Source organism: Sciurus carolinensis, chromosome 7 (genome assembly GCF_902686445.1).
Source record: "Sciurus carolinensis chromosome 7, mSciCar1.2, whole genome shotgun sequence".
NCBI lineage: Eukaryota > Metazoa > Chordata > Mammalia > Rodentia > Sciuridae > Sciurus > Sciurus carolinensis.
The window spans coordinates 16,045,338-16,062,007 of record NC_062219.1 but is presented as its reverse complement, the minus strand read 5'-3'; the positions used below and the strand labels follow the sequence as shown (position 1 = coordinate 16,062,007).

At 43.1% G+C, this 16,670-nt stretch overlaps 1 long non-coding RNA gene and 1 other non-coding gene across 3 annotated transcripts in view; both read right to left on the bottom strand.

Moving 5' to 3' along the window:
• The window catches only part of LOC124988848 (uncharacterized), a 30,156-nt gene extending 22,121 nt beyond the window's left edge, over positions 1–8,035 (bottom strand). The window contains exons 1-3 of one of the 2 annotated variants that reach the window (XR_007109508.1): positions 7,859–8,035; positions 7,662–7,757; positions 3,885–4,382 (exon numbers count right to left, since the gene is read on the bottom strand). This is a non-coding gene — a long non-coding RNA (uncharacterized LOC124988848). Of the gene's footprint in view, positions 1–3,150; positions 4,383–7,661; positions 7,758–7,858 lie in introns of those variants that run through there. The other variant, XR_007109507.1, reaches the window with a different exon arrangement.
• Positions 6,472–6,679, bottom strand: LOC124989817 (small nucleolar RNA SNORA73 family). The gene has a single exon (XR_007109635.1). It is a non-coding gene; the product is annotated as a small nucleolar RNA SNORA73 family (small nucleolar RNA).
• Positions 8,036–16,670: the final 8,635 nt, after the last annotated feature.

The window sequence follows — 16,670 nt, the reverse complement described above, 5'->3', positions numbered from 1 at the left end:
GATAAAGTGCTTCCGGGCCCACCCTCTCACGGTCCCACCTTCCCTGAGGCCCCACCCTCTCACAGGCCCCACCTTCCCTGAGGCCCCACCCTCTCACAGGCCCCACCTTCCCTGAGGCCCCACCCTCTCGCAGGCCCCACCTTCTCATTAGTCCCCTCCCTTTAAGGTCCCACCTTCTCACTGACTCCACCCTCTTGCAGCCCCACCCTCCCACCAGCACCACCCTCTCAAGGTCCCACATTCTCGCTAACCCTATCTTCTCACGGCCCCTCCCTCTTGCTGGCTTCTCAAGGTCCTTCCAGTCTCTCTCCAAGCCCTCGCAGTTTCCAACGTGCCTTCGTACCAAAGGTAGCAGGCCCTCTGCAGAGGAAGTTTAGAGGCAGGGCTGAAGGCCCAGCCACCATCACTACATGTGTGGGGTGAAATCTTGATGCCCCTGAGATTTGGTTTCCTCCCTTGTGAAATGTGCAGCCCATGCCTGCATTGCCTGCTGCAAGTTTGGCAGTTGACTGAAGAGAGGAGGGAACAGTGCAGGTTTTGTTGAACTTGCACCCCAGCACCTACGCCCTAAAGGCTTCTGGGCTCACCTCCGTGACTCTTTTACCCACTTTTTCTAAAAAAAATTTATTTGAAATTAAAAACCTTTCCTGGGATAAATCATCTCCTGATTATCCATCCCTTTCCAGAAAGTACCAAGTGAAAGGGTTAGCACTGTTTGAAACTTAAGGATATTTCCTAGAGAAATACCCTTTTTCAATGTAGAAACATTATTTGCTTTCATGGAGATTGTGAATGAATGAATGAATGAAAATGCACATATTCCCTTTAGAACTCAGTTGAAATGTCATTTTCTCAGAGATGTGTTCCCTGATATCCTTAAGTCCCCTGTTATTTGCTTACGTAATTGGTAATTTTTCTTATTGTGACTGTAATAAAGTAGTTATTTATGCAACTCTGTTTAACATCCACCTATCCAACCAGAGTCTGCATCCCATTTCTCTTTTCATTGTTGTATCCCCGCATCTGCAAGTGTCAGAGTAGAAACCCCCTCAGTGGGCATCCAGTGAATAGCTACCCTCTGTCGATCAGCTGGTGGTCCACAGAACTTCAGCAGACAGCCTCATCTGGGAACTTGTTAGGAATGTGAATTTCAGGGCCTGATCCCAGCCCTAGGGGGTGGAACCCAGGAATCTATTTTAATAAACCCCCTAGTCATTCTGATGCACACTCAAGGGCTCTGGTGAAGTTGAGAGTTCAGTATAAGATTCTGCCCCATAAGGGATCTGGAATGATAGGGATTGGCAGAAGGGATCCCAGTCCTGAAGCTTCAGAGAGCACAACCAGGGACAGGTAATGTAAGGGGTGGGGCTGCAGCTGTCTGGGCAATAAGGACCCAGACAAACTAGATTCACTCTGAGGCAGCAGGACCAATTCCAGCCACCCATGGCCACTGGTGTTGAGACCTGCTACTGCCCCGGGTACACAGAAGGAACAGCTTCGTTGGTCTCTTCCAATCTGATCTTTGGAGTAGCCAAGTATGGCAGAATCCAGATTTGTGACTTCTTGGAGGGTGGATTGCTGATCTCTAAGATCCTGGAAATGCCTTCTTTCTGCCAGGAGAGATAAGCCACCCACTTTTGAGAGTGGATTGGCTCCAAGAATGACTGTTAATAATTTAAAAATCTGTTGCTTCCTCCTTCATCATATCTGGAGGCTCTGGATCACATGTCCATGTCCATGACTGAAAGACAGCTCCCTGGTGGCTCTGCCTGGAGGCTGGGGGTCTTGCTCAGACTTGTCCAGTTAGGCTCTGCATTTCCTGTTGCCAGAATTACTTTATAAATTTTTACTTAAAAATTGTACATCACTTAATATTGAAAATTCTTTAAGAGCCACATGAATACTGAAGAGTGATTGGAGTGATTGGAACGCATGTGTAGGACGGTCTGCCGCTATTAACCATGTGGATGAGCCACGTGAATCCTGAAGAGCCATTGGGGTGATTGGAGTGCATGTGGAGGACGGTCACCACTATGAACCACGTGGATGAGCCACATGAATACTGAAGAGCGATTGGAGTGATTGGAGTCCATGTGGAGGATAGTCACCGCTATCAACCACGTGGATGATGCTCCCAAAATGCATCGGAGCCGAGTTCACTGTGTCCCCCCTGGACCCAACCTGCACCGTAACCCCTCCTGGAGGGCACCTGCCTTTCTGATTCCGGTAGGGTTCTCTGTTCCCCTGTTTTCTTAGCCCACCCCCACCCCAGTCCCTGCTCTCTCGGACTCTGAGTACCACCTCCATTCCCTGCTTGGAACTTCCCGTCTGCTGCACTGGGGCTCATCCCAGGCCATGACTAGCTCACAGCTCAATAAACTACTTCTGTGACCTCCCACCTGACAAAGACATTTGGCTTACTCTGCCTGGCCAGGTGTGTGTGTGTGTGTGTGTGTGTGTGTGTGTGTGTTTTGTAAGATCTACACATTTCTTCTGGTGGGACTCAACCAATCTTTCCCAAAACTTAACATGCCCACAAATCACTTGGGGATCTTGTTTTCCCAACTGCAGGTTGAGAAATAACATAGCAGAATGGAGGTTTCTCACACAGGGGTCTCACTCTCTACTCACCTGGTAACACTGATCAAGCCAGGCTAAGTGTGAGGAGAACATGCTGCAGGAAATCTGGACACCAGCTAAAGTATTGGGAAGAAAATGGAGATTTCCATGATCCCCCTATTTAGAGAAAATCACCCCTAACATTTAGGGGTATTTTCTTTCAGTGATGTGCGTGTGTGTGTGTGTGTGTGTGTGTGTGTGTGTGTTCACGCACGTTTGGAATTTTGACTCTTTCACTTACAATGTAACTGTTACCTTCTCTTGACTCTCATTTTCTATTCTGAGAAAGGGATGTAAAACCTCATAGATTTGTTATGAAAGTCAAATAAGGTAAACTAACAGAACCAACACTCAGCACGTGTTAACTTTCTCCTCCTCTTCTTCTCTTCTTTCTCCTCTTTCTCCTTCATCATATGATGATACATCCTTTCTCAGGTTGCTTACCTTGTCCTTGACCAAGTTATTGTGAGGATAACTAAAGATACTGAATACAAATGTCATCCTTGTATGCCACAAGGTTCCCGAATTTATTTCTAGTACAGTGAATACCACAGCCTCCACTATACTAGGAGACCAAACATTTTCTCTTTCAAAAAACATTTTTGGCAATCACTACCACGTCCACAAAAGTTAGCTGGGTTCTATAAGAAATACAAAAGCATTTAAGACAATATCCCTCCGCTTGACTTCTAATAATTGGCTTACTACTTTATTCCCTAGAAGGACTCCAGATATCAAGTCATACTCTAATATTAAGTAATTAAAGGTTGTGTTTTTGGCATAGAAATAAGAAAATAAACCAGTGGAACATATTAGAGGGTCCAAAAGCCACCCCTAGTATACATGGGAATTGAACTAATGAAACCAAGACATTTCAAATCAGTGGCAAAAGAAACTTTGATAAATAGTCTTGAGAAAATTAGTTATGCATTTACAAAAAAATAAATAAATAAAGACCCCCCCACCTCACACCATGCATAAAAAAAAATCACATGGGTTAAAGAGTTAAAACAAAACAAAACAAAAATCCCAAATAAAACCTAGTGTTTGTTAAAAGAAAATATAAATGAATCAGTTATTTCCTGCCTCATGGCAAACTGTCCAAAAGCTTAGGGCTTTAAAGCTGCAATCCTTTTTTGTAACTCACAAACCTATAATGAACCATCTGGGAAGTTCTGCTGATCTGAGCCAAGAGAGGCGGAACTTGAGTGGGCTGCAGTCAGCTGGTGGGTGGGCTGGGAGCTGAGTATCCAGGACGAATTTACCTGTCATGTCTTCCATATCCACCTGTGCTGGACGGTAGTATCAGCGAGGGTAACTGGGCCTCATGTCTCTTGTCTTCAGCCAGCCAGTCTAGGTTTTTCACATGGCAGAGGTAAGGTTTCAAAAGAGAGCAATGATACACATTGTTAATTCTGCCACAGTTCCTTGGCCAGTTGCAGGTCACAAGCAAGGAAATAGTTGCTATCTCTTGATGGGAGAAGCAGCAAAGTTGGATTTCAAAAGGCATAGATCCCAGGAGAAAAAAGATAATCATTTTTTCAATCTTTCATAATAGAAAGTCATTTCTTTTATCTGTGCTTTCAGGATTGATTTCATATTAAAACTTAGGCACAGTGAAAGATTCTATAAACAAAGTTAAAAGATGACTATCATATTGAGAAAAATATCAGCAGTGTACCTGGCAGACAAAATGTTCCCATTAAAAAATAAAAAGATAGCATTCTAATTTTAAAATAGGCAAAGGTCCAAAATGGCTAATTCTGTAAAAGAAGAACACAAACATCTAATCAATATAGGGAAAGATGCTTAATCTCTAGTAATTTAGAAAAACACATTTAAAGAAAAGCACAGTAATGATAATCACTGAAATGACTGGCAAAAATAAATTTGATTCACATACTCAGAGAGGCAGACATACAAAGAAATGAACTTCATCTACTGTGGGGGAAGTGGAGATTTGTAAATTTTCCCAGAGGCCAATCTGCAAGATATACATCACAACAGATTTAGCATGTGGGTACTCTGCCCCAGCACGGTCCCCTCCATGGATATTTCTTAAGGAAACAATTGGGCAATTGTTTAAAACACTCAAAAACAACCTAAGTATCTAGCAATAGGGAACTGGATAGTCAAATTATGGCATATCACACAATGTCATTATGTGCTATTAAAAAGAATGAAAGATCTCTGTGAACTCTCCAGGAAAGACAGAATGTCATACTGCTGAGTGAAATAAAATGGCAATCTTCATCCAATGATCCTGTCTTGGTGAAGGCCACTGCTATGGTATGTCCCTAGGATTCATGTGTTAGAAACGTAATCCCCAAAGTCACACATTAATGGTATTTGGAGGTGAGGCCTTTGGGATGTGTTTGGGTCATAGGGGTTCTCCTCTCATGGATGGATTGATCCATTCACAGATTAATAGACCAGGAGGTTAATGGGCTAACATGAAAGTGGGTCTGTTATGAAAACCAGTTTGGCCATCTCTCATGTGCTTCTCTTGCCATGAGAGGTTGGTATAGCCTGAGGTCTCTGAAGCGAGTCCCCATCAGCAAGAATCTTTTCTTTTTTAAAAGTAGTAGATGGACACGATATCTTATTTTATTTATTTTTATGTGGTGCTGGGGATTGAACCCAGTGCTTCACATGTGCCAGGCAAGCATTCTACCACTGAGCCACAACCCCAGCCCAGCAAGAATATTTTCTATGGATGTTGCCCCTCAACCGTGGATCTCCAGAACTATGAGCAGACTAAACCTTTATTCTTTGTAAATTACAGGGTTTGTGATATTCAGTCACAGCAATAGAAAACAGACCATGACAGCTACCTTGTTTCAACCTCTGTGACTACCCTTGTAAATCCTTCTAACTGGAAATAATCTCCTCAACTACCCATTTTTCCAAACACAACATGACAGTCTGTCCTAAACAGACCCCAGATGACACTTCTTTCCCTGCCAGAAGACTTGACCGCTCCTCCTTCACAGTCCCCAGGCCTCTGTACAATTCTACAAGGGCAGCTATAAGCTTATTTCTTCTACTACCTAATCCATTTATTTAATTATCTCTGGTCCCACACATTCCAACTGTAGTTGGCTTAAAGAAAGAGGAAGATATAAATAGAATTTTTTGTACAACAGAGAAATATGCTTCCCAGTTCAAGGCTCGTGTTACAGTTTATATGTGAGGTGTCCCCCAAAAGTGCAGGTATGAGACAATGCAAGAAGGTTTAGAGGTGAAATGTTGGGTTATATGAACCTTAACCCAATCAGTTAATTAATCCCCTGATAGGAATTAACTGGGTAGTAAATAGAGACAGCGAAGCAAGAATACACTAGCAAGACAACCTGAGCTGGAAGGAGGAGATCATCACTGTGCAATGAGATCACTTTGTGTGACAAAGTGCAGGAAGGAAGAATGGAAATAAGGCAGGCAGGCAATTACTTTACCTCTAAGGAAAAAAGAAAACTGCATATCTCTCACTATATGTCAAAGTACAGAATCCTTGGTACATTGCAATGTACATGCCTGCCTGGATTTTGAGTCCTAAAGTGTGTGTATTTACATTTTGTTAAAGTATAACCATCTAGTAGTATTCTTTCCAAATTGCCCCACCTTGAAATACATTATGTGTAATGGTTAAATTTTAAAACATGTCTCTCTCCCTTCCCTCACTAGTGCAAACCCAAGAAAATAAAGGTAGGCGACTTTCTTCTGGAAGCATATTCATGTAAGAATGTATCCTTTTTTTTTTTAAACTACTTCAGGTAGAATACTGATCAAATATGGCCCTGGATTGGATTACAGTTAGAATAATGATAACATATAGTTAGCTGTTCAAAACTAGTTTGTTTCCTTCATGGTTTGTCACCTCAGTCATTGCCCACAAGACTCTGAGAAGTCATTGGAATTTGCAGGTGCAGACACAAAGCCCAGCTTCACCTCCAACGCTGTAGAAGGGGACTGTACATCATAGGGCAGAGCCCGGCGCTTCTCTCCTACACCATCTGGACAAGAGCCTGGGGAGAGTAACCTCCCGAGAGTATCCAATTGGAGAGACATAACTTTTATAGCCTTTATTTGACATAAAAATTAGAAAGTCTACCAGCTAAAACATGCCAATATTCTTGAAGTTTTCTGAAAGCAGGAGGTTTTATCTTAACACAGGAATGAACTCTAGCCAGTCGAAAGCACCTATGATTTCTCCCAAGTTTATACACAGACTAAAATACATCAGATCACTTATGAAATAGGCTCTTTTCACAACTATTATAGATTAGTTGTTGGCCTATCACTTTTAATCACTTCCAAAGCATGGTGCTGGGCTGCCATTTCTTTGTCAAATCTGTATTTTCTGGGTTTTTCTTCTGAGTGTTCTAGGGTGGACTTTGCTGGGGAAGGACAAAAGCTGAAGTTTTCAGAAGTCATGGAACCAGAGCAATCACCACCTGCCAACCCACAATCAGAGAGAAGTGTGCTCTTTATTCTTCAGGAGTTGAGAAATACCATCCAGAGACTGAAGACTGAAGGCATGGCACAGGTATCCAACTGAGCAAAGCCCTCAAACCGTTCTGCTCAGGTCTTTTTTGAGAAGATATCTGCCCAAAGCATCTTCAGCCCTGACCATGCCCATGAACTCAGCTGCTTGAGAAGTTTTAAAGACTCAAAACCCAGTCCTTCCAGAAATATCTTATAGATTAGGGTTTCGAAAACTTCCTTGGCCATTAACTTCCCATACATGTCAGGTGCATTTCAAAGCGTGCCCTGCCATGATGTAGATTCCCCTCTTTGCTCTGTTAAAATCATCCACATTCCACATACCACAGGGAGAGCTCACATGTGCTGCACCTTCTGTGGCATTTGTCCATTTCCATTCACAAAGGGCCATCACAACATCTCCCTAGAGCCCCTCTCCCTGGGGAAGAGGGGAAATCTGGTGGTGCATGTGGTTTTCTCCTGTTTCTGGCCAAATTTTGACAGTACACCAGATAAACCCAAAAAGGTAACATCCTGCCCTTGGTTTTGGGCATACTTACTGGATAAGTTCATTCCAGGAGAAACCTTGGCATAGATGAGTCTTCAGTTCTTCTCTAATGTTTCCTCTGGGGACAGTTTCCCTTTGCCCAGAGCCCCTGTCGGGAAAGCACGGATCAGTAAGTCAGTATAAGGACGTTTTTATCGAGAATGGCGGCACCTTGGGGAGTTTTAAGGTTTGAAGCCAGTGACTACTGACCTTGATTCTCAAACTTGTCCTCTTGGTCCCAATCCACGTGCCCCAGCTGGGCTCCAGCTAGAATCATCCCCCTGTTGGAAGAAGGGACTTCCCCAGGCAAGTCCAGGGTCAAGACTGCTCAAAGCCACGTTACCTTTGCAACCAGAGAGAGCTGGGAATAGCTGGGATGTGCCTAAAGCTTTATTTTTCAATCTGAGCTCAGGACTTTCTTAGTTACCAAAAAAAGAACAAGCCCCTCCTATGGAAGAGTCAATGAATAACTTTTAAAATGTGCTTGGTTTGTGGGCTGTCTTCCAGCTTCTACAGCTTTTATGGTCTACTCCTTTCAACTTTTAACTATGATAAGCATTGTAAAGGCAACTATTCCCCTCCTAATGTCCTTCCTCCAAATCATTCTCAAGAATTAAAATGCAGTCACCTATGTGGACCTTTTCCAGGATCATAACAATTCCCTGCTCCTCAAGGCTGAGTGTAAAACTGAATCAGATGGGGACTCTCCTGTCCTTGGCTGAAAGCAACCACTGCTTCCTGTGCAGGAGGAGGGGTGGCCTTCTAGGAATGAGGTTAGTGCCTTCTAATAGATGTGACAATAAGAGAGAAACCCTGGCACCAAATTTCTTCTCCGGCCAATGTCCTAAACTTGTGATGGTAACATTTTGAAAGTATTCAAATGTTCTTCAATTTTGAGGGATAGGCCGTGAAAACTTTGCTGCTGTTTAGGATATGGTAAGCCAGATTCCTTTCTGCTGAATGCAAAGTTGTAACCTATCTGAAGAACAATTTTGGTTGCAATTCAGTTATTATTTACGTTCCAGTACTGTGTGTGTTGAGATGGCAGAAGTGACTCCAGAGTACAGTCCACTCCACCAGTCTGAAGGAGACTGCCCCAGCAGAGCCTATGAAGGGTCAGGGAGGGGACGCGCCATCTCCCAGGCCCTGCAGGGAATGTGCTGGGTGGTGGTGATGACCAGTGTTTTTCCAGCTTTTGCATCACTGTGACCAAAACACACAACCAGAACAAGTTGGAGGAGGAAAAGCTTATCTGGGGCTCAGGGTTTCAGAGGTCTCAGTCCATAGACCACCAACTCCATTGCCCTGGACCCAAGGTGAGGCAGCCACGGGGGAAGAGGCCAGCGGAAGAAAGCTACTCAGTTCATAGCGAAGTCAGGAAACAGAGAGAGAGAGAGGTAGGGGGAAGGGGTTGCAGGGAACATACGTCCTTCCAGGGTAACCCCCAGTGGCCCCCTCCTTCATCCATGCCCCACCTGCCTGTGGTTACCACCCCATCGGACGATTCAAACTAGCCTGGAGGGATTGGGTTTCAGTTCCCATAATCTAATCATTTTACCCCTGAATATTCCTTCATAGACAGGAACTTTTGGGAAACACTTCACATCCAAACCATAGCAGCCAACATGAGGTTTTGCCAGACCTGAGCAGTCCTAGATGCTAATGTGCCCACAAATCTCCCTGAGTCCCCAGCATCCTTACCTCATATGCCCACAAAACAATCTGCCTCTGGGCAAGCCAGTTTGTCGTTGTTTGGAAACGAGATTTTTTTGCATGACCACAGTTTATGGAAGAACAATTTGACTTTACCCACTTGTGCCCAGTCCCCTGGCAGTGATTACCTAGTGGCTCATTTGTGGCATGTGCAATCCATTCAAGGCAAAGGAGGGCATAAACTTGGGCAGTCTGGTCAGAACCTGCCAGATGGTCCTCCCATTGTTTGTTCAGAAATGATGTCAACCTGTTAAGGGTCTTTCTGAAGGGTGAGGAACCATGAAAACAGTTCTTCCAAAATACAATGTAAATGTCATCATTTTATTCTCTTTCTGGATGACCAGTTTTAAGATTTGAGGTCATATCTTAAATTTCTTTCATATCCCTCAGTAACTCACAAAAGTTATACTGATAACAACACAAACAACATTTATATAAGGCTGTCCAAAAACCACCTATAATAACAAAATACTGAAAACCACTTAAGTCCCATTAAGAAGAAACTGGTTAAAATATATAAATATATATAATAGAATACTATGCAGCTATAAAAAATGAATAAAGAATGCAATGAAATGATCCCACAAACATAATGTTAAAAAGCCAAGTGCAGAATAATCTGTTAGTATGTCATCATTTATCCAAGAATAGAAAGGAATGCATAACTATAAGTGTTTTCTTGTATATTTTTAAAAAGTAATGACAGGATAAAGCAAAAGCTAAAGAACTTACTGGAATAATTTTTATATCGATTGTATGTTGAAATACTAGCATTTTGATATACTATATTTAGTAAAATGTGCTATTAAAATTAATTTCATCCATTTCTTTTTACTTTTTGAATACAGCTACTAGGTAATTTAGATTCTGTACATGGCTCTCACATTTCCAAGATGGCGTTACTTTGGAGACTGAGCCCCATGTCATCATACACACCGCCATGCCAACGAAAAGGACCTCAAATCTCAGAAAGAAAATGCTGGTTGTGTGAATTAATAAAACTATTTGAAACAAAAATCTGACATTCAAACAAGTTATTCATGCTCCTAGACCTACTTAGATCCCAAGTTAGGCACACAGGGTCACAATGCTTCAAGAGTAGGAATCAGGAAGTCGGGAAAGTGAAAAACAGAAACAGTTGAAGAGATAGATGCCTGTTCTCCAGAGTTTAGGATGAATGTGTCACGGGCTAGATATAACAGTGGAACTTTCACCCTGCCGAGCAGTGTGTGTCTGTGAAAAATGAAGCACCCGCTGAGACCTACTGAGGCCCATGTCCTGGTGTATAGGTGCAAACCTAGGTTCCGCCGTCGCCCACACTCGGATTATCTTCTGAGGGACCTCCTTTCTCCATGTAATGTTGAAAAGTTTAATTATGAAAGATATTGGGAAGTTTCATCTTTGCTAATATCAAAGATTGGAGAGTTTTGTCAAACCACTAGAACTTTCCCTAAGAAGTGATCATTCCTGTATGTATATTTTTAATTTTTTTTTTTTTTTAGTTAATTGGATTTTTTTCTTTTGAATATATTTTTTTCTGGTTACAAAATTAATATAGACCTACCCAAAATTGTTAGAAAATACTTAAAAGTATATGTACATAAATATCTTCCAAAATCCCACCATCCAGATGGAAATTCTGTTAAAATTTAGGAATATGTTCTTTTTTGGGGGGGGGGGGGGGACGGTATCAGGGATTGAACTCAGGGTCACTCAACCACTGAGCCACATCCCCAGCCCTATTTGTATTTTGCTAGAGACAGGGTCTCACTGAGTTGCTTAGCACCTCACCATCGCTGAGGCTGCCTTTGAACTCGCCATCTTCTTGTCTCAGCCTACTGGGCAACTGGGATTTCAGGCATGCACCATTGCCCTTGGCTAGAAGTATCTTCTTACTGGTAATTTTCTTCTGCATTTTGTAATAATTAGATATAGAATATTATAATTTCTTAATAAAATGGAATTGTCTTACAATGCTATTTTATATCTTGCCCTTTGCCTGTGAATATGTCGTAGATATCTTTTCATGCATTAAATTTAATTCTCTATCGTTAGTTTTATGCTCGTTTACTATCTCATGGCACCAATTACCCCTATTTACTTAAATTCTCTTTCAGATGAACATTTGGTCTAATTCCTTTTTTTCCTATTATAAACAACACTGCAATGAATTTCCTTTGACACTGATATTTTCTTATTCTCTGAAGTCAAATTATTCTCTGAAATTTTATTGTTTTAAGACTTTGGATACAATTCCTTCCAGAAAGTTTTGGTGACTTGTACTTATTTATGCTAGCAGGGTATGATGGCGTAACAGTGTTTCCAACATTTCTATTAAACTAGGCATTTTTATACTTTTCGTAGACAGAGATGCCTATCTATTGTGCCATAAGATATTAAGCAAATCATAAAATGGCCATGATTCAATCCTTGTTGAACTCTAAGTGAGCATTCCATATGGATAAAGCTGTATAAGAAGTGCATTTCTTTATCTCATTCTTACATATTATATTGTTAACGTAAACAATGTCATCCAGTCAGTCAGAAAGCTTTACAGATCAATCTTCTTAATGGCCATCAATCCACTCCTCTCCTTTCAGCAGTAGATAACCTGACCCTGGATTGTTGCCAGGATGATCTACCTAGAAATAAATAACTCTGGTCATCTCAGTCACCGATAAAAACCTTCTGTGTCTCCTCCGTGTATGGGGGTACCAGGGCTGATACTGGAAAACCCGAGAAGGATCGTATTAACGGAGAATGGAGACTGAATCCGAAATCCCATTTGGAACACGTTACATTTGAGACAGTGTGAAATATCCAAGCTTGAATATCAAAGAGCCAGTTTGATTATGATTCCAGAGTTTGGAGCCGAAGTCTTAGCTGAAGATAAACATTTGGGTCTTCTCAGTCAAGAGATGGCCTGGAAGCCTGCGACTGTCAATCCTGCCTCTCTCCAGTGTGCTGTGTGAACTGCCTTGGTGGCTTTATCCTAAGCAAACCGTGCAGGATGATGAAAGGTTCCTCCCAGACGATCAGCAAGGATAATTTATTGAGGAACACTGACGTGCACAGAGGACAGGGAACACCCATTCTCCCATCCCAAAGGAGACACAACAAAAACAAATGCACAGATTGATTAAGAAACTGGTCAAATTTGCTAGAAAAATCATTCCAGGAATGTATTTCTTCTTTGCCACTAACTTCTACACCTTGAGACTCATTTGTTCAGGTGGGGCTAGAAATGGTTCCCTTCTGACTAAGAAACATCTCTGATGATTTTTTTCTGCATATTGAGGCAATGTTACACAGCAGAGACATTCATATGAAGGCTTGTTCAGGCCTCTACCATCTCTGTGACTTTGGCTATTCTTAACTTCTCTGCAGATATTCACCTATAAATCAAGGACAATAATGCCTACCATTATGAGATTGAGAGATTAAACTTATTCCCAGCCTGGCACATTCTGGTCCACAACAGACCCTGGGTGAGTGTAGTATGTTGTTTACATTGCAAAGTGCATTAAACTCTTGTTAGCTCAGAGTTTTCCCCTGGAATATGGCAGGGGCACATCTGCCTGGCATCAGTGTCTGGGGTGGGATTGGCCATTGAGGACACAGACCAAAGGTATCATCTGCAAACTGCAGGGAGAGTCCACAGGAGAAACCAAATGTACAGCCCCTGATCTTGGACTTCCAGCCTCCAGAACTGTAAGAAAGAAATCTGTGTTGTTGAAGCCACCGAATGTGTGGAATTCCTCGGTGGTAGCTGAGCAGAAGAAGACTACACTTCAGAGAGACGTATTTTAGAGATGGTTTCCAAATTCCTATGCATCCCATCTTTCCCTTTAGCTTTTAGCACTAGATTTCAGGATACCTGATAGAAATCCTCACTTGGTCACTCAGCTCACCCCTAAAATTCATCCAAAAACACATCCCTTATCCCCACTCTTGACCACTGCCCAGGCAACCACCAGCCTGCTTTCTAGTCATGGGTAAGTCTGTTTCTCCTTCCGGTACCTTCTTCCCTCTATCACCAAGTGTTCTCTGTCCTTTCTGTGTATTGAAGTCCATCTTCTCTTCCCACTGCCAAACTCATTCTATCTCATCACCTCCTCACCTAGAATAATTCTCCAGTGTGACTTTTACCTCCTGGATCACTCTACTCTTAATCCACAGGACAACATGGCTAAGAATCTCAGTGCACCTGTTAGTGTGGGGTGAGCCTCTAGAGAAGGCAGTGAGGTTCCACCCACTGAACCTCTAGGAAGTGGCCCTGCTGCCCACAGAGGAACTCCAGGCCAATAGGCAGAACATCGTCTTCTAGTCCCCAGGCCCAGAAGATTCCTGGCACACTGTCAGTGTTCAATCAGTTTTACAGAATGTATGAATGAGTTTCAATTCCTGACCACCTCCCCCCCAGTTATTTCCTCTTTGATGATAAATGGCTATGTCCAGCTGTAAGGTGAATCAAGAGAGAAAGATGCCTACACAAATAGTAATTGAGAGACAAAAATGAAATAGCACCACAAAGTACTCTGGATTCCAGGTGGAATCCATTCCCACAGAGGGGAGGCACATTAGGAGGCCACCCTCCTGGAGCATGGTCAGTGATCTAGAGTTCCTCCATGTATGAGGCCTAGAGAGAGCATGGACTTCTTATTTCCAGTTCAAAATTGGCCAGAGAAGTAGATAGTCATCCCCATTTTTAGAGATGCTGACTGAGAATCAGCAAGGTGTCAGATGGCAAAGACCCCTGATTTTCTTTCCCAGTTGTTAGATTAGAAAAATAATCTGGTCTCTCTCCATCTCCTAGGATTGGACATGCATGGCTTGGGTTCCCTGGGGTGGGACAGTCTTGGAGCCCATATTATCCATAATTGTGTGAGGGGGTCTGTATAATTTTGGATTGGAATAAGGAAGTCCATCCATTTGTACTCCATCTTCTCTTCCCACTGCCAGACTCATTCTATCTCCTCACCTCCTCACCTAGAATAATTCTCCAGTGTGTCCTGGATTACACAAACATACACACTCTGTCCACTTGCTTCATATTACCTTTTTTAGAAATAAAGTTGGTATTCTTGAGTTCCATCTTCCTGACTCTAGCACCTATTTACAAATTCACTCTAAATAGAAGCAGGATGCACATAGTGAGCTCCACCAATATCAGTCAGGGTCTAAACACAGGTCTGACTACAATTTCCAGTCTCTTTCTACTATATTCCTCTCTAGAACCTACTGGAAGTGGGAGCATATTTGGTTCAGGGGCTGGAAACTGGGCAGCCCATGATCCCTCACTCCTAGGATCATGTCCAAAGATCACCTAGACAGAGCCCCAGATGAAGACTCTTCTTGCTTCTGGAATTCAGCTGTAGCTTCCTTTTCAGGTGGTAGCCTGTGCCTTGAGTCAGGGTCACTGGGGGCCGGGGAGCCTGCATGCGGGTCAGACAGCCCTGCCCGTCATGTTAGTGGTAGAGTGACCAAGAACTTAGCCAACTGCATGTCTTGGGGACTACTCAGGTCAGGTCAGCAACTGCCCCATGCTGGGTGCAGGGATGCAGTGACAAAAGAAAACAGAGACCTTGCTGTTATGGACAGAGCTGATGAGAGAAGCTGATCCTTCAATATGACATGGGAATTGATAAGGGGGATAGGTGCATCACCTACAGAGGAAAGGTGCTTGAAGGTCAAACCTGCCACCAGGAAAGCCCCCAAGAGAGGACACATGAGCTGAATCATAAAGAATTGATAGGGACTTGCTGTTTGTAGAAAAGTAAGATGAGCATTGGAGGCAGAGTGGACACCTGAGCAAAGTCCCTGGCCTTGAACATTGTAAACCTTGAACCACACCATAGAGAGCTGATGCTCTGTGGCAGTGATGGGTCCCTCTAGGAGTGTCAGTCTGATTTTTTCATGTACTGACAAGGAAGGGGCAGGATAGGAGTCAGGAGGTTCCTTCCAAAGCCTGGATGAGCGGCCAGGGGCTGTCAGACTGGACAGAGAGAATTGGTGGAGAATCATTTCATGGGCAGGATTCTTCAGTGCTGGTGGTGGAAGTTCTGGAAGAGAACTCTGGCCAGAAAGTGCCATGCAATGGGGCCTTTACGTGATATTGGAGCTCAGGGTGAGCTGAGGAGCTTGGGACCCAAAGGAGGCACTATAGGAGGGAGGCAGGAAGGAGACTAAGACAAAGCACAGGACAGATCTTGTCACAGGACTCAGGAGAACAGAGTCCATAGTAGTCTTCAGGATCAAATGTGACCAAGAAATCAGGATACCAGAAAATGAGAAATACCCATTGGATTGGGAAATCAGTGGTGCCCCTTGTCAAAGAAATTTCAGTCAAGTGATGGGATAGAAGTCAGATTTCAGAGAGGTTAGGAAAAAAGAGATAAGGAAACACAGAGGGTGCATGTGGATTATTATCTTTCCAGAAACTTGACTGAGAAGAAAGTGGGAGAAATGGGGCTATAGCTATAGGCAGAGAGAATACCAACAAGTTTCTAGGATAGAAGCACTTGTGCATAGATAGAGGCTTAAAATAAAGAGTGAAGAAGTGAAGATACAAGAGAGAAAGGGGTAATGATAAGACCCTCCATTTAGAAAGCTAATTTAAAGTGTGGGTGATGGAGTGGCCCTTGGACCAGAGGTGGAAGGCATCGCCTGGCCTGCCTGAGGGAGGGAAGGAAGGAGGTAGACAGGCGATCAGTCTGTTGATGTGGTTTTCAGAAATTTGATGTGATTCACATCTCTTAACTTTAACTTTTTTGACAAAACAGAACAAGGCTTTGGCCAAGGGCTATGACTACAGAGTTTGGGAAGGGAATGAGAAAAGAGAAAATTTTGGAAGAGTTGCTCAGTGGTAAGGGGTAAGGGGCTAAGACACGATAAACAAAAGGACTTTTGGAAATTGGAAAGTGTTGAGTGTTCATTGAGATAGGAGAGCAGGAAATTGGAGTGAATCCAATATATCCGTTGTGTGGTTTGCTCCAGAGACACCACAGCGAGGTGACAGGGCAGTGGCAGGAGAAAGACAAGGCTTATAAGAAACAATGTGCAGATCCTGGGACTCCTGCTGGGTCAGAGTTAGACAAGGAAGGGGCTGCTAGGTGGAGAAGGGAAGGGACTAAAGCACTAGCAGATGTGGTTCAGACCATGTTTAGGAGGCCTGTACTGAGAGAATGGGAGCTGGTGACCAGAATGGGAATGTTAGTGCTTGGGATTTCTGAAGGGAAATCATGCTGTGTGTAGACAAGGTCTGGGGTGTGGAGGTGCAACTGAGTAGCAGAAATGGAGATGAAACCAC